Source organism: Tenebrio molitor, chromosome 3 (genome assembly GCF_963966145.1).
Source record: "Tenebrio molitor chromosome 3, icTenMoli1.1, whole genome shotgun sequence".
Classification (NCBI taxonomy): Eukaryota; Metazoa; Arthropoda; class Insecta; order Coleoptera; family Tenebrionidae; genus Tenebrio; species Tenebrio molitor.
Window position 1 is genome coordinate 10449264 of NC_091048.1, and position 25863 is coordinate 10475126.

The 25863-nt window shown below is 38.8% G+C and overlaps 3 long non-coding RNA genes across 7 annotated transcripts; 2 read left to right on the forward strand and 1 right to left on the reverse strand.

The window, feature by feature from the left end:
* Positions 1–5429: 5429 nt before the first annotated feature.
* LOC138126112 (uncharacterized) lies at positions 5430–25058 on the reverse strand. Its single transcript, XR_011157633.1, has 4 exons — positions 24920–25058; positions 24546–24697; positions 11904–12187; positions 5430–5493 (listed from the first exon to the last, which is right to left on the reverse strand). It is a non-coding gene; the product is annotated as an uncharacterized lncRNA (long non-coding RNA).
* On the forward strand, positions 12950–14206 carry LOC138126229 (uncharacterized). 2 transcript variants are annotated; one of them, XR_011157700.1, is made up of 4 exons: positions 12950–13210; positions 13275–13471; positions 13563–13721; positions 13786–14206. It is a non-coding gene; the product is annotated as an uncharacterized lncRNA (long non-coding RNA). The 2 variants fall into 2 exon arrangements; XR_011157699.1 differs by having other exon boundaries at positions 13563–14201.
* Positions 16524–17873, forward strand: LOC138126228 (uncharacterized). 4 transcript variants are annotated; one of them, XR_011157697.1, is made up of 2 exons: positions 16524–16820; positions 16913–17873. It is a non-coding gene; the product is annotated as an uncharacterized lncRNA (long non-coding RNA). The 4 variants fall into 4 exon arrangements; XR_011157695.1 differs by having other exon boundaries at positions 16931–17873; XR_011157698.1 differs by having other exon boundaries at positions 16524–16806.
* Positions 25059–25863: the final 805 nt, after the last annotated feature.

Sequence of the window (25863 nt, forward strand, 5' to 3'; positions counted from 1 at the left end):
CAAAACAAGCAAACTTGGAATACCCTAACGAAATCACTTCTAATAAACTGAGAAAGCAGATTGCCACAGTTATGCAAATTTTAAGCGTTAATAAAGAAGAATCAGAACAATTTGCGCGTTTTATGGGGCATACCGAAAAGACACATAATGAATTTTACAAAATTTTATAAAAGCTCGACAAGTCCAGATCCGGAAATGTATAATGTTGATGTATATTGCATAACGTGAGTTCCTGCAACGTTGACATATCTACGTCAAGAAAAACACTCAGATCCACGTCGTCTTTGTCATAATGTTATAGTTTCGGTGCGCTGTTCAGCAAACCTAACCTAAAACTAACAATAAACATTGACGTATTTTAACCCTGTGTTTTAAATACCTATTTGTAACTGTGGTCTTTAACCGTGTTTTCAACTGTAACAGTAAAAGACCGTTAACAGTTGAACGTGTAGGGACATTTTTAGAAAACCATGATAACGCGTGGAAAAAAGTTGGTTAATTTGGCTACAGATGGAAAGCCCAATGTACTATCAAACGAAGGTAAGTTAAGATAGTTTATTCACAAGCTCCGAAGATAGCAGCATGGCTATTGAAACGTCAGCTACCCAGCAATCCAGACGACCGCGGCACAACCCGGAAAACAAAAACCCTAAGATAGGCCTTTTACTTGTACCGTAAAGTTACCTAACCTGGGACGATTTTGACAGTTCATATTTACCGGGTGAGTCCATCAGTTTTACGGCCCAGGCGCCCACACATTAAAAAATTAGTAAAAATACGAAACCTTAGGGTTACATTCCTTTGATATGAGACTTCAAATGTGTGCAATCAATTTTCCCTAATCATTTCATTCAGTGTTATAAAAAAAAAGGTTTTAAAAAAAAAAAATTTTCATACACGCTCATAATTCACAATTTATTCAGTAGTTTATTTATCGAGTTCGTGTGTGAATTGGACCTTTTTTTGCAGGAGTGGGCCATTTTAAAAAGCAAATGAAACGAGCGTTTTAAAGGCCCACGAGTGCAAAAAAAGGCCCAATTTGAACAAGAACGAGTTGAATACAACGTTTTTTAGTTCGACGAGCCCCTTACAGGCTCCTTAAAGGCTCTAAATTGCTTAAAATCTTTAAAATTAGCTTGACGTTTCGTTTTGACAAGTTGTCAAATTTATCAAAATCCGTTCACACAGGAGGAAATTCTAAAATTCTGACAGCGTCGAACTAAAAACACATTTATGAAATTTTCATCAAAAGCTTTAACATTAACAACGAAAAATGGCCAAGATTTACAACTATAAATGCCTCATTGTTGCTAAACATCTGTTGAGAAGTATTCTAGTAATTCTTTAGTCCCCAAAGGGTACCATAAATACCCCATGTCAACGTGTTCTGTAGAAGTGTAGAAGTATGTATTGAATTAAAAATATTTACCTTAATTTGAAATTTTTACAGGCTATTCTACAGCGGTACATAAATCATTCCTAGAATTTTTAAAAATTATAAATCCACTAGAAGAGGGTGTTTGCTCTGGGGCGGTAAAACTTAACTCACCCGGTACAGAATCCTTCATGTTGTAAAAATAAAAATATCCTGTAAACTTTTGACGCCCTTAAATAAACGCTTCTTTATCGTCAAGATGAAATACCATTAATTGTCCTATTCCAACCCAGAGGAAAGCAATAAGTTTTTATTTTGAAAAAAGCGTCGTCTGTCTCATGATAATCAACGTGTCTCAAATTAGGTGACTTTATCATATTTCATTTATGGCCGGTTGCACCGACGTTCCTTATTTTTAAACCAAGCTTAAACACAATTGTTGCTACGAGTTTAATAATTGTAACCAAGGTTTTAAGCTCTCCTTAATTTTAAACTATGACGGTCCAATCGGCTGTTAATCTGGTTGATTTTTTTTTTCAATAGTGGAGGGATCAGAAGACAAAAACTCGGACGAATATAGTAATTACGATTATTTAGAAGATCAATATGCAGAAGACCCTTGGGAGCATTTTAAAAAATGGCAAGGAGCAAGGCAAATACAAAAACCATTGCACACTCCATATTGTGATCAAAGGGTAGGTGTGTTTTAATAAAAGATAGGTACGAGTACATGTTATTTTGCACGTGTTTTCTACCTGGACAAATATGCAAAAACTAATTATACAAAGTCATACCTGCAGGTTATAATTAATTTAATTTTACAAGTTATATATAATGCCAATAATACCTCATAGTCGTAAGAATTGGCATTTTAAATATTTCTAGGAAAATATTGTCACGGGAGATAATTTAAGTACAATATCAAAAGGCATCCAAAATATTGAAAGACCAGTGCTAAACCAATTAAAATCACTTCAGGTTAATTTAGAGCAACTACCTATAAGTGGTAAAATTATTTTTTAATAATTTGCAGTATTATAAGGAGTGACGTGTTTTTTAGAATTTCCAAAGTAATAACAATGACGTATCGAATAATATTAAAGGTGTTGGAGAACCTGTACTAGAGGAATTAAGACCACTTCAAATTAGCCCACGACCGTCAACATCAGGTCATAATTTTCAGGTATGTTGCGATTTATGTATTAAAATATACAGTGCGTTCATAAAGTTCGGAATACAATTCATAATACTTAACGTTATGTGATATTTTTAAGAAAATCGTTTGGACAGGTCGATTTTATTTTGAAAAATGCCATCCTGTGACGTGCAGCTTGTTTAAATAACGTAATTTGTTTCTACAGGGTTATTTAAAATCAAAGGTTTATTTTAAGCGACCAAAGAATTTAGACGATCGACCGCAGGGAATTTGCGCTGAAATGAAACAAATCAGCCCTGCATTATTAAGCGCAGTGCACAAAATGTTTACACTCGTGTTGGTAAAAATTTGGGGGTTGTTAATTACAAAAATTGGTGATGACATCATTGTACAAAAACCATTGACGTTATTTAAACAAGTTACACGTCACAGGATGGCTTTTTTCAAAATAAAATCGACCTGCCTCAGCGATTTTCTTAAAAACATCGCATAATGCTATTATAAATTTTATCGTATCATTGACGATTATGATCACTTAATGTTACACATTTATTGATAATTATGAAGTCCATAATATTGGAATAACTCAGCTTCTTTAGTTACTGATAATACGTTAGTTACTCGTAATAATACATTAGTTACGCTCTCATAATATCATTTAATAATAACTTTAAAATTAAAATCTCGTAGTCGGTTTCGGGGAGAATTTCAAATTCTGGAAGGCGTATTTCAATTTCAATAATCAGAACTGTGAAAGTAACTTAATTCTTATCTCTATTTTAAACTTTACTGATGATTTTACAAAACTTATAATATAACCTTATTTTTAGGAAAATGCCGAAAAGAATGATCTAGAAAGTGATGACGAAAATTCGGATGTATCGGAACCGTTTGTAGATTCATCAGTAAGTAGTAAAATATTATACAGTATGTCCCCGGATTTAGTTTGCAAGAGGATATTTTTTTATTTTTGATTTTGCGTAAAAACTTCAGCGGAATAACATAAGATTTGCTTCATTTGAAACCCCCACTTCCGTTATTAAAATCTCAGTATTGATACACTGTATTCTTATATTAACATTTTTGTCTTTGATAAAAAAATCATAAAGTTATGGTATGAAATAGCAATTCTAGCGTTTTATTTGCTTGAATTTTAAATCAAATATTCTCGTTGATTAAATAATTTTTATTAAGGTTTCTTGGAAAGCGGATAAGGAGGATGGTGTCAGCTCTGAAAGCGGTTGCACAGAGGCAAGCAAATCAATTCCCATACCGTCTCCTATATACTTTCACACTTCCCAGGAATCTCAAGTACCAAATCTTATCAAAAGTTTGAAAAAACCGATAAGGCACGAGATAAGGCTGCTTTCAAAAAGTCCAAAACCCACAGATACATCAGACTGTAATTTACCGGTATGTGTATTTTTAATAGCATGCAACAATACAAGTACCTAACCTATTTACAAGGTTTTTATAGTAGGTAGATATATTGCATCTAATTCTTTTAGCTAAAGAAATTACCGAAATTTAAATTAAAACAGATGGCTAAATTTAAACAAAGAATCTAACTCCACCTGTGTTTTTGAAAGTGACATACATTTTCCTGCTTTAAAAAAAAACAAAATTACAGCTTTGTATACAATAATAAAATTTTATTCTTTTAGGGCTCTATTCGAAGAACATTAAATAAAAATCCTGTGGAACATAGCTTACGGAAGGGAAGAGTATGGGACAAAAAGGATCTCTGCGCCTATTGTGACAAAGATGTCACTAATTTTTCAAGGCATCTTTTTAGAAAACATGCAAAAGAAGAAAGTGTGCGAAAAATCCTTGAACAGCCAAAACGTGATCCGAAAAGAAAAGCTATGATTGATCTCCTAAGAAAACAAGGGAATTTTACGATAATTGGTGAGAATATAACGAGGCCTGTTCAAAGACCCACTTCAAAACAAAATGAAGATAAGGTTCTCCCAACAGACTACCTTCCATGCATTTACTGTAAGGGGTTGTACAACAAAAATTCGTCACGGAGGCATGCTCTAACTTGCTATTACAATAAGGAAAAAAGTGAAAAACGCAATTTTGCAAGCGAGGGTCAGACAATGATTGCTTCTACTGAATCTCGCCAAAAATTTCTTAAAAAAACAAGATTAAAATCCGAAGTGTTTACCAAAATGCATGCTGACAGAATATCTTTGAATGAAAAAAGTGACCCAATAATTTGTCAATATGCAGAAGACTACCTGCGCAAACATAAAAGACCACATATTAAAATTGCGGTTTCAAACAAAGTAAGGGAATTGGGAAGACTTCTCATTCCACTTCAAGATATTTACAAAATTAATTCCATGCTTGAAATGCTAAAACCTGAACACTTTGATAAAGTAGTTTCCGCCAGCCGCATAATTTCTGGTTACAATGAAGCAACACGATCTTTTAAAGCACCGTCTCTCGCTCTTCACATGAAAACAATATTATTAGCTGTATGTTCGGCTGCCAAAACTCTTTTGCTAAAAAAAAACTGAACTAAAAGTTGCTTCACTAGTGGATATGCCGAATCACCAATTAAATGTCCATTTTGTGGAAACTGTCTATTGCCCAAATTTTGACCTAATTCTGATCTGCGGAAAAGACATGCATCGTGGATAGAGCCAGCTTCTCCAGCATAACAATCATAAAAAAACTTTTTGCTATCACACACACCTTGCAATAAAACAGAATGAAAGTTCTTTCTATTGATATAAGAAGCTGGGTTTATTGTAGGAGCTTTTATGGGTATGTGACTTCCATCTATGGCACCTACTATTCCTAGAAACCCATTTTTTCTAGCAAAATTTGCAATAATTATATTGCATTGTGCTTCATTTGGGAACCACACAATGTGGTACTGAATGTTCAGCACACGTTATGCACACAACGCCAAGCTGTAGATTTACTTAATCCAAAACGATCTGCGACTCCTCTGCAATGATACAATTCTTACACACACTAAAAGACATATACAGGGTTATTCACGTAAGATGACGAGTCTTGCCAGGTAAAAATGCAATCCAAAATATATTTTACAAAGCATTCGTTGTATTTTGGTATGAGTGGGTCAGTTTAAAACTCGAGTGAAACGAGAGTTTTAAAGGTCCACGAGTGCCAAAAAAGCCCAAATTACACAAGAACGAGTTGGATACAACGTTTTTTTGTTCGACGAACCCCCCCAAAGGCTCCAAACCCTGAAAATCTTTAAAATTAGCTTGACGTTTTCGTTTTGACAAGTTGTCAAATTTATCAAAATCCGTTCACGTAGGAGAAAATTCTCAAATTCTGACAGTGTCGAACAAAAAATATGTTTTTATCTACGGCTGCTTGGATAAGTCGTTATTACCACACTCATTTACAGTCATTTGAGTTGCGTAATGTAGTTCATTACCGCACTGGTTTCATTACCTAACGCATTTTTATTTAGAAGCAAACAGACAAAATTTATTGAAATACAACAATACAAAAGAAAAGCTAGGTACTTATTGTAAATACGTAACACAGTCCTTGCATTTTGTTCGCCCAGTAGCCGGCATCGACTTCGTTTCGGTCTTCAATCTCTGGGCTTGGCACAAAAAGACTCACTTCCACTTTTAATGATATCATCTACTACTCTCTTTTGGGTTACTCGCACAAGAGACCACTTTGTAATACACGTCATACTGGAAAAACGACGCAAACTGCAGTGACACCTCCAGAGACGCTCGTCTCTTGCAGTCCAGGTCGTCCTCGAAACAGGATCACACACCTTTCCATTCCAGGTTCTGGTACTTTTCTCACTTGACGTCGGGGTAACCCTAATGTACATTTTTCGAAGTCACTTCACTTCCGAGAGCCGCGATAAGACGTAAACGACCCGGTTCTCAATTATGAAAAATTTAAAACAACGCGTTGTTTACAAACAGAATTAGCTGGTTGTCCTGGTATTGAGCAAATTGTTTCAATCTTGTTGCTTTGATTTTGAATTAAAACGATTGAAACTGACATTTAACAATTATCAAAATATATTTTTGTAACAAGACGACCGATAGGGGACGCTGTCCAACGAGGTATTCCCCACCGCCCGCGCACAAAGATCGCCATCTTGGTTGCGCTCTCTTCTGTCTGGGCCGTTGAAGAAGTTACACGTGACAGTTTAATGAGCAGTTTGTAATTTAACACAAAAGTGTACGCATTCTTACAATAAACTCGTTAAAACGTTACACTGGCGCTCCAACTCGGGCTCGAACTGTGAAGAACCGTTTTCAACAAACACGTGAGTTTTGCGAAGAACCGTTGGAAGAAAAGGCCGTCGTTCTCAAGCACCAGTCGGGATTGGTCTGAGAAGTCGCGCTTAGAAGAACAGAAGCACCCCAGAGAGTGAAAATCCAGACTGCGAAAGAAGAGCAGAAAAACCGTCGTCCTTCAGCGCTGAGCGAAGTTGGCCTTGGGAGACGCGCACGACCAAAGAAGATAAGGGTTTTGCACTTCAACCAGGAACATTTTGTGAATGAGCAACGAACCACACGCATACGGCTTGAGGTCAGGTACGCAACCAACAACGAGAATGCCAGGAAACGCCACATCGGGAAACCTCGTGATGAGTCCGGAGCAGTTTGAGAGACTGTTGGCCAGTCTGAAGACCGGATCAGGCCCGACGCTCCCGACTACAAGTGGGAATCTTGCTGACTGCAAAAGTAGGTTCGCAGGAGCCAGAGGAGAATCTGTTGCAGCCTTCATCGACGCCGTGACGATATACAAAGACTGCGTCGGTGTCTCCGACTTGAATGCGTTGAAAGGGCTGGCGATGCTGTTGGACGGAGCGGCGGCGACTTGGTGGCAGGGAACCAAGGCCACCGTGGACACCTGGGAGACCGCGATCAACGCGCTGCGGCGAAGCTTTGGTGAGGTCAAACCAAATTACAAAATTTTTAGGGAGCTGTTTTCCCGGCAACAGAAAGACACGGAGGCTACAGACATGTTCGTAAACAGTGCGAGGGCGCTGCTGTCGAAACTATCCCCCACGCCTCCCCTTCACGAGATCCACCAGATCGACATGATCTATGGGCTTCTCAGCAGCAAAATCCGAAGGTTGGTTCCCCGAGACGAACTTAACAACTTCGAGACGTTTATCGCGAAGACGCGAGGAGCTGAGGACGCCCTGAAGGAGGAAGAAATCCCAGAGATCGAAAAAGGAACCAAGACCCGCCCGAAGTGTTCATACTGTGGAGCCCATGGACACACAGAGAAGGAGTGTCGGAAGCTCGCGCGGAGTCAGGAAGCCACCCCAGCACGTCAAGCGACCACGACGCGAACAAATCCAGGGCAAATTTGTTTTGGCTGTCGCCAACTGGGACACGTGCGCTCGCAGTGCCCGAACGAACGCCAACGGAGGAACTCGACCACCGCCGAGATACTGACTGCAGGTCTGGGTGATGTCTGCAGAGCGTTCATGCCGGTAACAATCGCCGGAAAAGAAGGACTCGCTTACGTGGACTCGGGTGCTAGCCGTAGTATAGCCGGACACAACCTATACGGGCATCTGAAGCGGATAAAAGCGCCGTTCACTAGGTTGACGCAAGAGTTGACGATGGCAGATGGAGAACCTGTGGAGATGGCCACCGAAGTCTATAAAGTACAGGTAGAAGTGAACGATCGAATAGTACACGCTTCTGTTACAGCCATACCTGAACACAGCCGAGGCAAGACTCTGCTGGGTATGGACTTCATCAAAGCGGCTGACGTTATCTTGGACTTCCCAAGGATGCAGTGGCGTTTCAGAGGCCAGCCAAATTGGGGCCCCTTAGTTAGTGAAAAGGAAGTCTCCCTGGCGGCAAGCACCGTCCAATTAGAGCCATTGCGAGATGACGAGGGTACGGAGCTGGACAAAGTTCAGAAAGACCAACTGGTTCGACTGCTTGATTCCCACAAAGAAGTATTCGAGGAGAGTGATGAACCCACACCATACGCGGAACACCGCATAACTTTGACCGACGATCGCCCCATAGCCACTACCCCGTATCGCATGTCCCCTCAGCGGCGGGCAGTCCTTGAGGTGGAGATCCAGAGAATGGTTGAAAAAAATGTCATCGAAGAGTGCGAATCTCCATATGCAGCCCCAGTGGTAATGGTCCCAAAGAAGGACGGCAGTTTCCGCGTGTGCGTAGACTTTCGAAAGCTGAACTCGGTGACGGTGCCAGACTGTTACCCGCTACCGCGAATTGACGACGTGTTGCACGCTGCTCAACAGAGCTTTTACATGAGCACGTTGGACCTTAAGAGTGGATTTTGGCAAGTCCCCGTAAGACCAGAAGACCGCGATAAAACTGCATTTGTCACGCCGTTCGGACTCTATCGGTTTTTGAGGATGCCGTTTGGATTGCGTAACTCGCCAGCGACCTTCCAACGGCTAATCGACAGGTTTAAAGCGGGGTTACCTAACGTGTTTCTGGTAGCGTACATGGACGACATCATTGTACTCTCACCGACGCTTGACAGACACTTAGAGGACTTGGAGGAGGTGTTCACCCGTTTAAGACTATTCAAACTCGGCGCGAACCGGAGGAAGTGCGTGTTCGCGTGTGCAGAAGTTAAATTTCTCGGACATATCATAAAGAAGGGAGGGATATCAGCTGACCCGGATAAAGTTTCCGCCATTTTGCACATGGAGGCACCAAGGAATGTGAGGCAGTTGCTGTCTTTTCTTCAGACGTGCAGCTGGTTTAGAAGATTCGTACCAGGATTCTCAGATGTCGCCAAACCTCTGACGGAGTTGACCAAGAAGACGGCAGTGTGGACCTGGGGAACGGCACAGGAGGACGCGTTCGCAAAGTTAAAGGATTTACTCAGTGCGGCGCCCATACTACGTCAGGCAGATTCCAGCCTGTCGTACACCTTGAGAACGGATGCCAGCTCCTACGCATTGGGGGCATGTCTACTACAGGGGGAGGGCCCGGACGAGAGACCCGTGGAATACGCGAGCCGGTTGTTAACACCAGCTGAGAAGAACTACACAACAACAGAGAGAGAGGCTCTGGCGATTGTCTTCGGAGTACAAAAATTTCGAGGCTACTTAGAAGGCGCAAGAGTGATAGTGGCCTCCGACCACCAGCCCCTGAAGTGGTTAATGTCACTGAGATCACCATCTGGTAGGTTAGCACGTTGGGCTCTTTTGTTGCAGTCATTTGATTTGCGCGTCGACTATATCCCTGGAAGAAGAAATGTGGTAGCTGACATGTTATCTCGTCCCCCGATCGCCGATCTTGACGCAAGTTCCAAGTTGGAAGCCTGCTTTGCGTCCATCAATATCCCCACAGTCTCAGCAACAGAACTGCGAAACGAGCAGTCGAAAGACGAAACACTTAAGAAAATTGTACTATGCTTCGAAGACGGTGCCGACGAGGGTCTGGCGCGTTGGACCGACCGCGGTTATGTCATGTCCGGTGGTATCCTCTACCGCTACGTTCCTGATTCCGAAACGGAAGAACCGCAACTGGTGGTACCACAGCAACTGGTTCCTGCGGTCCTGAAGGAGTTCCACGATTCCACCCGGGCCGGCCATCCAGGCGTGGAAAGGACCATCGAGAAAGTCAGCAGACACTACTTCTGGTCCACGCCGAGGCATGATGTTCGAAAACATGTCCGGCAGTGCGCAGATTGTCAGAGGTACAAATTCTCCAATATGAAACCCACTGGACTTTTACAGACCCCTACGTTAGCCCGACGTTTCGAGACTCTAGCGATCGATCTCTACGGTCCATTACCCGTTACCTCTGATGGAAAGAGGTGGGTCTTCGCAATAGAAGATACCGCCACACGTTGGATGGAGTTGTTCCCATTAGCCAAGGCCACAGCTGAGGCCTGCGCCAAATGTCTAGTCGACGAAGTGATCCTGCGATATGGGACACCCCGCAAGGTCATCAGCGATAACGGCTCGCAATTTGTGAGCGAGATCATGCAGCAAACGGCCTACTGTTTGGGGATTGAGCAGATCCTGACCCCTGTGTATTACCCGGCCGCCAACCCGGAGGAGAGAAGAAACCGCGAGTTGACGGTGCAGCTAGCAATAGCGGTAGAAAAGACACACGACCGGTGGAGCCTTGCGCTACCTTCGGTGAGGTTCGCCATGAATAGTACCGTACACGCGGCGCTCGGAAAGACACCAGCATTCCTCTGCTTCGGCCGCGAGCTGAGAACCCCCCTGGAGGCCCACCACGATCTGCGTGCCGTCCTCGATAACGAGAACTTCGTCCCGGAGATAACTCCGCACCTGAGGACGATGACTGACATCTTAAAGGACGTTCGCGAAACGTACGAGCGGCAGCAGGACAAGGTCAAGAAGTACGCCGACCTGCGAAGAAGACCTAGTCCACCCTTCGAAGTCGGCGATCGAGTCCTCGTCGACGTGCACGCCCTAAGCAGGGCCTCCCACTCGTATACCAGCAAGTTCGCACCACGACGTGACGGCCCCTACGTCGTCATAGCAAAGAAGGGCCCTGTCGCCTACGTGGTGGCTGCGGTAGATGACCCGGAGCGTCCCCTGGGTAAATACCACGTCTCGGCACTGAGACCTTTTGTGTCATCCGTAGGTGAAAGCCACTCCGAACCTGTTGCGCCTCTCCGACGACGAGGTCGCCCCCGGAAAGCGCAGCCCGATGACCGCCCCGAAGACGAAACAACGCCGAACCAACCACGCTCTCCTCCACGCCATATCCGAGGAGTTCGTCGAGGCCGTCGAGGTGCTGCTCGACCACGAGAAGTCCAAACATAAGCCGAGCGTGCCCAGTTGGATCCCACCTGAGGGCAGCTAGTGGAATCCAAAGGGGGAGTGTAACAAGACGACCGATAGGGGACGCTGTCCAACGAGGTATTCCCCACCGCCCGCGCACAAAGATCGCCATCTTGGTTGCGCTCTCTTCTGTCTGGGCCGTTGAAGAAGTTACACGTGACAGTTTAATGAGCAGTTTGTAATTTAACACAAAAGTGTACGCATTCTTACAATAAACTCGTTAAAACGTTACATTTTTGTAAATGTCAAATTTGACGTTTTTGCCAAAAATTGATTTTTTTAATTAATAATTCGCAGCCGTAGATAAAATGTTGTACATAACACGTGGGCTAAAGCATATTACAGGAAACTCGTGTGTTACAGATGAACTCGGGCTAACGCCCTCGTCATCTGCAATCTTCACACTCGAGTCCTGTAATATTGCTTTTATCCCACTAATTATGTAAATAACTATTATATGCATTACGATAATGTAATAGGGATCGAGATAGCTTTATAAATCGTATTTTGGGTTGCATTTTTAACTGGTCAGGCTCGTCATCTTACGTGAATAATCCTGTATGTATGACTAATACCTAAAACTCTCAATATTTGCAAGGTACCATAAAGCAACCAGCAACTGTTTTTCTAAAGACACTTCTACATTTCCTCCAGCCCTTCCAACTATGTTATGTTCTACTAAATTGTACAGTCTAATCAACAGATTTTCAAACGTTTGTGGAGACATTCTAAAATGTGACTGGAACTGATGGTCTGTGTAACGTGGAACAATTTCTTCAGCATAATTAGGCACTTTTTCCAAAGTATGACGGGTGTTATCGTCGTCGTCATCCTCGTCGTCAAAGAAAAATTGCACAAACTGCAATATAAAATTGTCATCCATCTTCGTTTATTATCTTTGAAGCTCGGTTATTTTATTAAATATTCACAATAATAATGACGGAAACACCGCAAACGTTTTGACATGTAAGTTTGAGGTTATGTCCTCTTTCACCGGATCCACATTCCACTTTTACGTTCGTTCTCAGCCAGAGCGGGCAATGTGACGTCATCTGCTCGGTCCCCGCGCGGCCAACTCTACCGAGCTTCAAAACGAACGCACCAATAATGTAGAGGTTAGGGATGGGCGATTAAAATCGATACTTTCGTAAATCGATTCTTTTTTGTTAAGTTTACGATTTTTTGAATCGATTTCAAACTAAACGATTTTCTGGTGAATTTATTTTTTTTTGTCCGAAATCGATTTTTTTGATAAATGCAAATTCCAATCAAAAATAGAAGAAAAACTGAACAAAACATTCACGCCGAACTTATCCGAATTTGTTTTGTCTCTCCGAGGTTGTGTGAACGGTGCGCTTGATCACGTGCGTAATGTGCGACTGCGCGAGACTCCGAGTAACAAATGTACAAATGTGTTCCATGTGTTCTGTGAGTGTGAGTAACAACGCAACACGTGGGATTTAGTCAAGTGTTTATCTTATTTTGTTGATAAATAGATATACAGGTAGGTAAATTTTCCTAGAACATTTTTTGCTTATTGTGCTGTTTATTTTTATACAATACAGATGATGAGAAGAAAGAAAAGTCCGCTGTGGACATATTACATTTTAATTGAAAATGGTAGAGCTGGGCCGATACCGATACTCAGTATCGGTTATCGGCCGATACTGCAGGCCTTCAGATACGTGCCGATACCAAAAAACTTTCAGATACTTTTATCTGAAAAATATCTGAATTTAATTGAGCAAGCGGCAAGCCGGAAAGCGCCCACGCTGGTTTTCCAAGAAAACTGGCTAGACAATAACTTGTGGACGTGTTACACTTACAGTGGCGTTTTCAGTGGTGTTTGGAATCTGGATGCATGCTGGTTGATCTTAATTTTGTAAGTTGTGACTTAGGTTTAGGTACTAATTAGTCTTTATACTTTATTACTTATTACTTATTAGTATTACAAGTTTGAAAATGTCGCACGTGTGGAAGCACTTTACAAAAACAATCGACAAGAACAAGAGTAACACAGTAAAGTGCAACTATTGTGGAAATCAGTATTCGAGAGGAGGTAATAACAGTCGTAATTTTAATACTTCCAATTTGACGAAACATTTAAAGCGATGCTCCAAATATAACACAGAAACATCAGCAGGTAGGATAGCCTATTAAACATTATTAATTTGAATGATTAAGTTGATTTTACCTGACATATCGTAGTTATTATTAGTTATTATTTATTTTAGCTATCAAAAGAACCTTAAATAGTGCCCAAACTTCTCAATCTCAAACTTTACATTCTAAATTTGATGCTCACAATGCAGAACTAGAAGAAGTAAACCCACACGATGCTGACGACGCCCAAATGGAAGATGACCCAACTACCAATTTGTTTGTGCCTGAAGGTAACAATTTTTATTGATAGTGAGATGTTATATTTTTTTTATTTTGCCTTTTGTTTTGATTCAGAATCAGATCATGATGATAATATGTCTTTATTATCGTTGCCGTATATTGCTAGTACAAGTTCTGTTACTCTCACTACTGAGAGCAGGGATACAACTGTCATGCAACCTACTTTGCAAACATTCCTAAACAGAACAAAAAAATTTGACATTAATAATCCAAAGGCACAAGCTATCCATAATGCCATTACTAGGATGATTTGTACAGAATCACTTCCCTTCAACTTTGTCGAATCCGATGGCTTTAAACATTTAATTAACAAATTATGTCCTAAGTACCAAATACCAAATCGCAAATATTTTTCCGATAAGGTTGTACCCAAATTGTATCGACGAGCTAAAGAAAAACTTCGGGAACATCTGAATACTGTCACCGCATTTGGTTTTGCCGTCACCACAGACATTTGGACAGCTAAAGGCAATCACGACTATATTAGCGTAACCGCACATTTCATTGATAATACTTTAAAAAAAAATCATGTCGTGTTGGATGTAATTGGCTTTGAAGGAGCAACACACAATGCGGTTTCAATAGCCGAGAACCTAAGAGAAGCTTTCAGAGAATGGGGTATAGAACAACGGGTGAAAATTGTACTTTCCGATAACGCCGCTAACATGAAAGCCGCGATGAGACAGTTACACTTAGAAAATATAGGTTGTACCGTACACACCTTGCAACTGATTGTGAATTCTGGATGCCTTAATAATTTTGGGTCTATAAAACTATGCTGCATTCAGCAAGAGCAATAGTAACACACTTTAAACATTCTGTTTCTTCAATGAAATCCCTTCATTCTGCACAAAAAACGTTAGGAATGAAGCAGAAGACTTTGCTACAAGATGAACCAACAAGATGGGACTCCACTTATATAATGTTGGAGAGATTATGGGATCAGAAAAGCGCTATTTCTATGGTTTCATCATCTGCTAATTTCAAAAATAGGAGTAGGGCTGAGTGGTCACTAGCAGAAAATGTACTAAAAATTCTAAAGCATTTTTATGAGGCAACTAAAAGTTTTAGCAAACATAGTTCGGGTCTGTCTGATGTATGGGCTTTAATAGAATCACTAAAAACTATAATGAAAGATTATTTGACTGAAGATGATGCTGATACAGATGTTACAGCGGCAACGAAGGAAATTTCATCCCAAATCTCTAAGAGGTTTGGAGAAATAAAAAACAACGAAACATATATTCTAGCCACTGCTTTAGACCCACGCTACAAAGCGCAACTATTTTCAGATGAAACAAAAGACGAGCTTAAAGATTTGTTGAAGGAGAATTACCCTTTGCGTTATGCTGATGATCATGAAAAATCACCACAACAGTATCAAGAGTTTGATAGTCTTGATAAAACCGAGGAAGCGGGCACAATTACATTATTTGCTGTTACCAAAAAATTACTTCTTTCTAAAAACAAATCAGACGAACATTCAACCGGTACAACTAGCAAAAATAAAAATATTGATCGCGATATTGAAAATGAAATCTCCGTATATTTTCATGAGAGGACAGAACCATTGGAGTCAGATCCAGTGGAATTCTGGAAAAAGGAAATAAGGTTCCCTCATTTAAAGAAACTAGCAGCATATTACCTAGCTATTCCAGCTGGTTCCGTATTTTCCGAACAAATATTTTCGGAAACCGGCTGTATTGTAACGAGTAAGAGGACGAGTTTGACTGCAGAACATGTGAAACAATTGATTTTCCTTAAAAAAAATTGGATGATCTTGGAAAAATAGGCAAAGGATTTTAAATTTTTCGCAAAATATTGAAGGAGAATTACCCTTTGCGTTATGCTGATTTAAATTTAACTGTTTTATTTTATTTTTCATTATTGTGTACCTTTAATATTCCTACACCCATAATTTAGAAATGTGTTTTTGTTTTAATCTTCATTCTTCATTTGTCTAATAAAATAAAATTAAATATATTAATTTATTTATTCATAATCCATTTTTCTGTTTTATTTACCACTCAATCTAGTTCAAGGATAATGGTTTTTACATGATATTTACATTGTGATGTAAAAACAAGGTGAAATAAAATTTCAGATGCATTTATCTGAAGTATCGGTATCTGAAAGCTAGTATCGGAGTATCGGTATCGGTATCTGAAATTCCGGTATCGGCCCAGCTCTAGAAAATGGCAGTGGCGGTGTTAAATGTAAATTGTGCCAACGTATTATTAAATATAGTGGAACTACCACTAATCTTAAACAACATATAACAAGACATCACAAAGATGTTGACATAAATGTGGAGAACAGAAAGGTAAATAAAGACAACGCATTTATTTTCATTAATTAAGAGACTATGTACCTATTGTTTTTAGGTTTCAAATAAAAGTAAAGTTGTGGAACATTTTGAAACTTCTGAAACGTTATCTCAGTTGGATACAGCATCTGACTGTTCATCCTTGGATTCAAATATTTGACAATTAAATCAAAGTCCTCATTGCTTACATTTAGCAACTCCTTCAATTTCAACCTGCTCAGTTGCTTCTTCTAGTTCAACAAAGTCCCAAAAATCATTTGCAGGACAAAAACAGCAAGGAATATGTGAAAGTTTTTCAGAAATCTCGTCATTTAGTGGTAAAAATTGATTTATTAAATGAAATTATTGAACTTAATGTTACTTTGTAGATGGTGGGTTAAAAGGAGGAAAAATCACAAATGGAATAATCTACATGATTGCCAAGGACAATTTACCTTTAAGGACAGTTGAGAAAGAGGGATTCAAATATCTTATGAAAACAACTGCCCCATTATACAGGGTTATTATAAATGTTTGTAGTCCAAGTAGGTCATGAATTTGTGCCGCCTTGTTTCGATTCTGCACTGTATCTAGTGGAATATTGGTATGAGTGAGCTCCTGACCAACTGAAACGGTAAAAGTCGCTGTTAATGTCAAATCACTTGATTACCGCATTTTTTTCCTTCGAATCAAAATAAGTCTTTAGTAAAAGTTAAGAGTGTTAAGACCACAGACGACGACGATGAGTATACAACAGTGATCAAGGTTAGGTTAGTAAAATTCTGTAAGTTTCAAGTAAATTTATTTTCAGGTTAACTGTTCTCTTCCAAATTCTCTCTTCTAATTATCAGTTTCTCCTAAACACATTTTTTTTAGGATAAAAAGGATTTTTAGGATTGCAATGGGGTACACCGTGGAACAGACTACTTTCATTATTATTTCATTTTATTAAAATGGTGTACGAGATGAAAACAGAATGCAATCATGTAAGGATCAATATCTCGCAAAGTTTCCTAATTTAGAGATAGAGGAACAATCTTTAATGACCCACATTCGATGGATTGTGAATAGACAAAACTAGAGATGCTTCAAAGGAAAAGTCATCGAGAAGGCTTCAAGTTGGTGAAGTTTTGAGAGAGAGAATGGAACAAAATCCCAGAACATCATTGCTGTCAGCACAGTCAGGTGTAGCACTGAGCACATGTCAGAAAATTGTGAAGAAAAGATTAAATTTGCACCCTTATAAAATGTCATTGTTTCAAGAACTGAAACCAGCAGATTATCCACGTCGTGTTGCATATTGCAGCTGGTTTTTAAACAACCTAAATGATAACAGAACTTTGGATTTGTCATTCTTTTCCAACAAGGTATGGTCCTGCAAGGGCGTAGCAATGATTTTTTGCTGGGGTGGGCCAGACTTTAAACCAGACAGATGATAGATAGATATTGCAGATGTATCTTGTTTTTAATGTGTTTTACTTTTATTCTGGAGTGGCCCAGAAGGATTCTGGGGTGGGCCGGGCCTACCTGGCCTCCCCCTTTACTACGCCCTTGTGGTCCTGCTGTAAGTTCATAACCTGATTGTACTCAGGGAGATGTTAGAACTAATAAGTATACCTCCTCTTCCATATTTGTTGCTGATTTCATTAACAACTATTCCAGATTGGATCAACACATGCACCTGTCTGACGTCGCCCATCTTCTGTATCCTGCTCCTCCACATTATAACATTGGAAATCATTTAATGCACATTAACAACAATAAAACCTTACTGGACAGTTAAATAGCTTTAATTTGTTGCCATATAACACATAAATAAAATGTCTATTTACAATGATTTCATTCTCTCATTTTCCATCAACAGTTTTGGAATCTTGTGGTATTTAACATTGTTTCCTCGAAACTTTTAAAACAAAAATGATTCAGTACCCATTGAATAATTTAACAGCAACAATTCAGTTCTACACACCTGTGGTTAAACACCAGTGGATAGGTTTACAAAACTGAAATAGAGAAAATTAAATTTTATTGTCCGTATGAGATGGATTGAACCATATGAACTTTAAAATTCACTTTGATAACAAATCCCGTCTTGATGGATTTAAGTCACTGTTACTCACGGTATTAAAACGTTGGAACAATCTCTTTAAACGAATCTTCACTGTTGTGGTTAATAATTCAAAGAATTTTTTGAAGGTAAACATAACCTCCTAATGTCAAGAATAATAATCTACTTCGTATCATTTTCGTATTGAACTATGGAACGGCAAAAGAAAAAATTTCATTTGTTTTCATGGGCTCGTTGACTACAAACATTTATAATAACCCTGTATAAGACTCCTAGTAGGAGAACCATAACAAAGTTAACTTATGAAAAGTATGAAATACTGTCTGGGTTTGTTAAAGAGAATTTAAAGAATGTTGACTCAGTGACAATTACGACTGATTGCTGGACTGAAACAATGACAACAACCAGTTTCATGGGCATTACTGTTCACTTTTTATCAGAAGTAACATTAAAAAGTATTAATATTGGTGTGATACAATTAAGTGAAAGTCACACAGCTAGTTATTTAGCAAAATGTCTATCAGATACACTAGCCCTTTGGGGAATTACAGACTCAAAAATAGTAGCCATAGTAACAGACAATGGGGCAAATATTGTAAAAGCTATTTCAGATCGGTATGGGAAAAGCAAGCATTTGCCTTGCTTTGCCCATACGTTAAATCTTGTCCCTCAAAAGGTATTAAGCGAGCCTCAGTTTAAAAAGATTATTGACGAGGTTAAAGAAATTGTCACCTACGCAAAACATAATGTCAATGTGTCAGATGAACTCAGAAAACAACAGACTGCATCCAATCAACAAGAATTAAAATTGATACAGAGTGTCCAAACCCGCTGGAATTTCACGTATGACATGTTGGCTCGATTTATACAGTTGTCAGAATATATAGCTCCTATTTTTATAAAACACCCAAAAGCTTCTCCATTTCCCACAGGAGGTGACATTGAAATTATAAAAGATTTATTACAGATATTAAAACCTTTAGAAGAAGCAACAACCGATATTTGCGGAGAAAATTACGTCACGGCAAGTAGAATAATACCTCTAGTTCATTGTCTAGAGCATAATTTTAGTCAAAAAATAATTCCAAAGACTGATGAAGGCCGGATATTTAAAAATGCAATTCTTGAGCAGATTAATAAAAGATTTGGCCAAATTGAAAGTGTAAAACTGCTATCAATGGCCACACTAATGGATCCGCGATTCAGAAAAATTTATTTTACTAATCCACTGGCTTGTTCTTCAGCAATAGCAGATCTCAACAAAGCTCTTAAAGATCTGAATGGTTGTGTGGAAGGCGTTAAAAACAATGTTGAAGTTGAACAAAATAAAACAAGTGCAACGGATCTTTGGGCGTTTCACAAAGAAGTGGTGTCAAAGTCAGCTGAAATGGTAACGGAATTTGGAGAAGGAGAACTTCATCCCGAGTTCAAAATGTATTTGAGTATGAGCGTAATAGCTCTGACAGATAACCCAATAATATTTTGGGAAAGTTACAAGCACAAATGTGAGCAGTTTTACGTGCTAGCGCGTCGTTTTATGTCCATTGCGGGGACATCCGTTCCTTCCGAAAGACTGTTTTCTAAGGCGGGAAATATAATAACAGAAAACCGCAATCGCTTAAAAGGCAAAAACTTATCAAAACTCTTGTTCTTGAATTCGTTAGAATTTTCAGATTGGAAACTCAATTGATTTTATTTTATATTTTTTATTAATGTTGTAACCTCAGAATGTTATTTTTTTTGTTCAAACAAACACTTTTCTGTTTATTAAATTTTTTTTATATTGTTTTTTTGCTATTCTCCTGACAATATTTCACTACCTACTGCAATTCTGTATTAAATATCGATTTTTTGAAAATCGATTTTTTCGCTACCGATTTTTCACCAAATCGATAACAAGTTCGTCGATTTTTATCGGATTCAAAAATCGATTTTTTTCTTTTATACGCCCAACCCTAGTAGAGGTCTTCCATTATCTCGTAAACCAGCGCAAAACGGCCAAATTTGTTCGCTGCGTTAGATACTGGGCGACCCAAAAACATTAGACAAATATTTTCATTCTCAGTCTGGCTTTCGAGTGGTACTGGTGTTGTGTTTCCTTACGTTTTCGTTGTGTTTTGGGCTTTAATTTGAACGAATCAGTCTTTATCAAATTACAGGAATTATGATATTTAGAAATATTTTTAATTGAAACAGTTTCATTTTGAGAATTTTCGAAGGATGATGTTTTTAGAATTCACTTTATCCCTAGCTGACTCCGCTCTCGTGCAGGTTTGGTTCACGAGTTAATGGAATACCTCTAACACCTCCAGTGGCGTAACCAGACGGGGGGAGGGGGCTAGGGGGCCCGGGGGCCCCTCAAAACAAATTGATTTTTTCAATAATGTTTAATGCTTGGAAGTTAAAGAGATTTACTGACTAAACGGTAAACCAGACATCGGTTTTGTTATCCAGTGGCAGTAGCCGTGGCCGATTCTCTGGAATTTCTTCGGGTCAACAAGGCGACAGCTTTATTGCTTCCTGGGTGGTTAAGTTTATAGGACATTTGGATTACTAAAAAAAACTTGCAGGTAAAGTACAAATGGATAATGCTGTATTGATTTTTAATTTGTCGTAATTTATTTGCTCGTCTAGATAAAACTACAAAGTGAGCCTTTTAAATTATTTTAAAAGAAAGGCCGAAAATTCACAAGATGCGCCAAACGCAAAACAACTGAAACTCGACTATGCTGTTCCCTCTACCAGTATCAGTAACGAGAGTTGCGATTTATCCGAGACTTCTAATAAAGTTACAAGTCTCTTACATGTAGACATTGGGGAAGTATGCGAAAAGGTTTATATACTCCATTCTTTATCTTGGTGAGTGGTCGATGCGATCAAGCAAGCCATGGGTAGCTTTGTAAGTTTTACTTTTTCCACCAAATCTGTGTGTCGTGTAAATCAAATATTAACTGTCATCGCTGTCATTCAGATTCAGAATCTTCGTCAAGCATTCATGTCCAAATCTCACGATCTTATGTTGCGAAATGTAAATATGTAAGCCGTACACATCGATTCTTAAATTTAACCGTTCTCGATATGAAAATTATCGGCGTTCGTCGTCGGTCAATCCGACCGTCGACCGAACATTATTCCCGTCCCGTGCCGGGCAATATTGCAAAGAAGTTTGGGTGTGAGAAATGAACCGGATTCTTAAACCATAAACCGGACCAAATTTGACCCGAAAGTGTGTGGCCGGCCTAGAACATTTTGAAATTCCCAAGCAAGTTATTAAAATTTTAGAAAACGATGCGATATGAAGATGACACGTTTGAGGTTATGTCTCGGTCGTCTCGGTGCGTACGAATGATGAGCAATTTAACCCGGAAAATAATAAATAGAAAGAGTTTGCGGCGTCTCTGTAAGTACATTATTGTAATATTTGAATATTTTTCAACAACTACCAACGCACTTTTCCATTGGAACTTTCAAAGATCCCTAAATTCAACTTGACGGCTGAAAATTTCCCAAAGACCACTCACCAAGATAAAGAATGGACAAGAATGGATGAGCAATAATGCTAAATATAACCTTATCAAAAATCCTTATGTCCCGGACAGAAGATTTGCCTTTCCTAAATCAGGATAATTGGTTATAGTGTTTTTCTCAGTGGCTGGTGTACTCTAGGGATGGGCGATATACATCGATGTTAGCCGAACATCGATGTTTTGATTTCAATCTTCGATATTTTGACATCGATGGTATTCTTTTTCAAACGTCAATATTTTATCGATGTTCGTAATAAAACATCGAACATCGACAAAAAAAAAAAAACAAACAGGAATACAGTTTCCAAGAGATGACGTGAACGGCCCTTCTGGGAAGTGCAAGTGTATATTTGGCCCTGACTTCGCAGATCGGGATCGGTTGATCGGTTTCCACTTTCCGCTGCGGCGCTGCCATCGCAATTGCTTTCTGAGTCTGAGTTGAGTTGAAACTGAACAGTGTTTTTTATGAACTTATTAATTTAATATGTTCAAATGACTATTTTCGCCCCAATTTTTAATACCATCGATGTTTCAAAATATCGATGTTTTTTGTTCGATGTTTCCTACCCATCAATGGTCGTTACCGATGTCAACACCGATATTGAACATCGATGTTTGTGTTCGATGTCCCATCCCTAGTGTACTCTAAAAAATATGATGGTGCTTTTTGCAAATATTGCGTAATATTTGCGAGATCGTCAGCACATAATAAACATTTCGGTGCACTTGTTGGTAAACCGTTGAAGCAATGGAAAAAAGCTCTAGAAATATTTTCGTTCGCACGAAAAAACCCTGTATCATAAAATGCTCTAGAAGCTGGAGAACAATTTACTTTAATTTATCAAAATAAAACCCAAGATGTTGTTTCTCAAATGTCCGCGGCGTTATCTGATAAAATTCGTGAAAATCGTTAAAATTGAAAAGCATTGTAGACACGATTTTATTTTGTGGAAAACAAAACATTGTACTTCGAGGTCATCGGGAATCGGCACAACTTCAAACATTGTATAATTCCAATGTTTCGAACGAAGGGAACTTTGGTGCTCTCTTGAAGTTCAGAGTAGAATCGGGGGACGAAATTTTGAAAAAACATTTTTTCTTCAAACGTCCGTAAATTATGACATTATTCTGCTGCATTGATAATGCTAAAGTGTCACTTCATTGTCATGGCATCTAACGAGCTGACCAGCGTCCGTGAAGTTATTATCTCCGGTGAGGAGCGTCCGTGAAGTTATTATCTCCGCTGAGGGCGTCCGTGAAGTTATTATCTCCGCTGCTGAGCGGCAGTAAAGTAAACTAGCTAAATAATTTGAAATTCCTACCTGGTTTCTTAACATGTCTTAAATAATTTGTTATGAAGGTTTGAAAAAAAAATAGTATATGTTATTCGGAGCAAAAATGGTTTAATGTGCTTTGGCTGGTTTGTCTGCCTCACTGCGTTCGGCAGCCAATCTACCAGCCGCAGCACATAGAACTTCATTTTTGCTCCTCATAACATAATATACTATTTTCTTCAAATGTCCGTAAATTATGACATTATCCTGCTGCATTGATCATGCTAAAGTGTCACTTCATTATCATGCCATCTAACGAGCTGACGAGCGGCAGATAAAGTTATTATCTCCGCTGAGGGCGTCCGTGAAGTTATTATCTCCGCTGATGAGCGGCAGTAAAGTAAACTAGCTAAATCATTTGAAATTCCTACCTGGTTTCTTAACATGTCTTAAACAATTTGTTATGAACGTTTGAAGAAAAAATAGTATATGTTATTCGGAGCAAAAATGGTTTTATGTGCTTTGGCTAGTTTGTTTTTATTGGGCCAGTGAACACCTCTAACGTCAATATGGAATTCTCTTTTGAACCAATCGTTGAAACAACAAATGAAGACTAGTATTGTTTAATGTTGTGGCGTTAGAGGATATAATTAAGTGCTAAATACAGGTATTTCACTAATATAGGGATAATGATCCCGACGGAATTAAAAATGCAACCCACAATACATTTTCAATATTTTAATTTCAGTAATTTCCGGCCCATTATCACTCGTGAAATACCCTGTATACAAGCAATGTAAGATTATTAAAAAGGCGCAAAAGCATTTCATTTGTGATGTTTGCATTTAAAGTACAATTATTCCCTTTTCAATAAAGTTTCTCGTTGTTGTATGTGACAATCCTGCATCATTATTTTTATAAAGACAAAAATTACTTTGGGTATAGGTAATTTACTACACACACGATTCTAGTTACGGTAAAATTGCCGCTACAATTTAGGAGCTATAGTGGTACAATTTGCAGCACAGCTTCCTTAAATCAAACCATATGTAAGCATATGGCAAACTATTATTAACTTTTTCCATAAAATGCAATAGATGAATGATCAATGGAAAAGTGGGCACTATAAAGCAAAAAGTGAAGTGGTATGACAAAGAAAACTTTACTCTTTCTCTGATCCAATAATACCCAGGTTTGTCAAATCAGGGAATAATTTATTATACTCGAACATGACCACAAATGGAGTCAAATTTTGGAAAGATTATAAAAACTTTGGAAGAGTTACCTATTTTTGATAACAAGAAAATTTTGTTTTATTGGCAATGTTGTCTTTGTACTTAGCTCTAGTATGCAAATCTGTGTGACATATTAGTTAACACTGCTTCTGGTCATATGTAAAACTTATATCTTTCATTGGGTAATCTTTCTTATTCTTGAAATCAAATTGAGGTATCTTACACTACACAAATGCAGGGTAGTTTCTTACAAACACTGCAACTGACATGTCAAATAATTGACCTATTCTCAATATGCTCCAATATTTACTCCAACGATGACCTGCGATAATTAGATAAATACCCACTTACATAACATATTTATCATATTCTGAGAAAGCCACATTTAAATACTTAGAAACTTACCATTCAGTCGTGAGTTGCTAATTGTTTCGGGTGCCCTTTAGTGACTTCCAAACCTGATGACTCCATTTGTTGGTATCAAAATATCAAATCCTGAACGATAACTCATCTCTCAAAATTCACACACAACGGTCCACTGATCGGCACAATTCACTCTATAAAATACAAAAGAATAAATAATAAACACGTCCGGCAAAAACTTCGATTTTACAAAAAGTTAACATAACCTAAAAATGAAGCTACTCGCGTTGCATTCGCAACCAGTAAATCTTAACCGTAAGCAAACAAACTATTGGAAGTGAGCCACTATAACCGTGATAATGAAAAATATAATCAATATTGACCTTAACAAACAAAATATGAAAAGAAAAACTTACAATTCCACTTGTCGCACTCTCACTCCTCTCACTTTTTGAAGTTTGAACTTAAACATGAACATGAACATGAACACCACCACAACACCAGTCAGTACCAGTCCAAAACAAAAACAAAAACGGCTTTCTGCTTGCACGCTGCAGGTGCAGCTAAATCACAAGTGTGCGCGCAGGCGCCTTTGGCTTTTTCGCCACTTAGAAAAAACTAAAGAATTGGCTCTTAAAATCCCGCCAAGTCGCTAACTCATTAATTACGCTTAAAGTGGCCGCCTTTTATAATTGCCTGGTTGCTTAATTTTTTTTCTACGGACTGTTTTTAGGAATAACTATTTCGGTAGGGAATACTCCAGCGAAAACCTGACTTTCGTCACCAGTAAAAGAAAATCCCATAACGTTAACTTTCGTCTCTACTGACGAAAATTACTTGATTAATTTTCATTCAATCCCGTATAATATCCTGACGATTTACAACTACTCAAATTAAATAATATGATCTGGTTGGAACATCTTGTTATTTTTAATTTTTATTCAAGATTAAATTGTTTACTTTTTTTTTATTTGTTATATGGTATAATGGAGATCGTTCAAAAAGTATAAATATATCAATTAACATTCAACTGTTCTCTTCGTTTAAATATATTATTTTCGTCGCTCCTTGAACAATATATGTAATTATAATACCACGTAATAATTCCTTCAAATTTAGCGCCGTTGGTATATCATTAAAGCCAAAGGCGCCTGCGCGCACACTTGTGATTTAGCTGCTCCTGCACGCTGCGACCGTGACCACCAATCACAAATCACCCCGCCATCCCGCCAATACGCCAATCGGCCAATCGCAATAAATAATAAGCGCCCTCCACAACTCGCAAGAACTAAATTTGAAGACAAAAGCTGAAATTTTGAATAACATACTGTCGCGAGCAAAAAAAAACTGGTCGTCAAAA